Source organism: Petaurus breviceps, unplaced genomic scaffold, assembly GCF_028583685.1.
Source record: "Petaurus breviceps papuanus isolate PSGF00001 unplaced genomic scaffold, PetGlider_PUasm1.0 139, whole genome shotgun sequence".
Taxonomy (NCBI): Eukaryota; Metazoa; Chordata; class Mammalia; order Diprotodontia; family Petauridae; genus Petaurus; species Petaurus breviceps.
Window position 1 is genome coordinate 2,133,102 of NW_027185697.1, and position 1,646 is coordinate 2,134,747.

Genomic DNA, 1,646 nt, shown 5'->3' on the forward strand with positions numbered 1-1,646 from the left:
AGAGAGAGAGAGAGAGAGAGAGAGAGAGAGAGAGAGAGAGAGAGAAACCAAACCCCAATGGTGCATTAAAGAGAAAAGGAAAAAGAAATCAAACCATTGTAGTGATGCCTGACCTTATTTGGACAAAGATGCTAGAATGTTCTGAGTGACTCTCACTAGTCAGAGAAAGTGGAGAAACTTTATCCTAACTCAGATTCACTATCTATACAATTATTGGTTGTTGTACTTTGTTCTAAAAGGGGACCCAAATGGCACCATTATGTTGGAGTCAATGTCTGAATAACATTGTGGCTGATGGTGACATTGTGGTGATTGATAAGTGACTGATTAAATCAATACAAGTTTGGAAGACTAACCACAGCTCAGGCACAAAAAGTCCACATGATCATTTGGAGTAGAGATGCCTCTAAATTTGCTCATTTCACATTTCTGTGAGTATGTTTCTTTCAATGGAGCACAGTGCATTCTTTGATGAGGGCATGCCATGCTTGGCAATCCTTTGCATTGTTTCCTACCTATGTTGCTCCCTGAGTGTGAAGATTCTAAGGAGGAATCCTCTATTATATCCTCTGAGATATGGTTTAAAAGTAGAAATTCCCCTGGGAGAAGCAAAATGTTGACCTTGGAGCTAAAGAGGTCAATGTAGTGTATTCAAGTAAACATTTATTAAGCAGTTACTATATGCCAAGCACTGTTAGGTAATTTGCTAACTCCAAATGATCATGTGATGGAGTCAGAACAAATTTTGAGTCCCATTTCTTTCACTTTCTAGCTTTATGACCTGGGGGCACACACACATGTTCTGAATCTCAGCTATCTCATCTGTTTAGAAAAAGAGATGATTCAGAAAAACACCTTCTTTTACCTACCTCCCAGGCTGTTACAAAGATAAAAGATCTTTTAGCTTTGATGTGGATTTAATTCAAAATCAGAAATCTTATTTATATTGGACTTTAGAGTTATGACTAGTGATAGGAAAACTTTTTCTTCAGAGTAGGTATTGGAAGAGGAGTGGACACTGGGAATCTGAAGCAAAGTAGGGAAAAAGGGTTAGAGGCATGACATAAAGAAGAATATGACAGATGTGGAAGTCTAAGTGTACTGAAAATGAAGTCTTCTGAAGTCTGGATCTATTGACTGAAAGGGGGTGGACTAGGGTGGGGAGAAACCTGAGGCAGGCAGAGCCACCCACAGGCTATTGAGATGGTCTAGGTGTGAGGTGATAAGGGTCTGCACCAGGGAAAAGACAGTGGCATGGTGGTCATGGTACCATTGTGTGAAGGTAGTTTTACAATGTACAGTTGAAGAAGTCCCATACGGAAGCCCTGTTATCCCCTTCCTGGAGTTTCACTTGCCCAGAGTCTTATACATTTACTCACTGAACATTGGATGTGGAAGGGAACTCGTTGACTATGTGTCCCAATATCCTTATTTTGCAGAAACCTAAAGGTAATTATTAAAGACAGCTATCATGCCCATCTCCTCTTAAATTTCTTTAGGACAAACACCATTAGTTCATTTAACTGAGCCCCATGTGCATGGACTCATGGCATCACACTGGTTGGCCTCCTCTACATGCTTTCCAAATTATACACATCCCTCCCAAGTGTGGCATCAATATAAAATGCTAGTCCTGGGAAGAAACT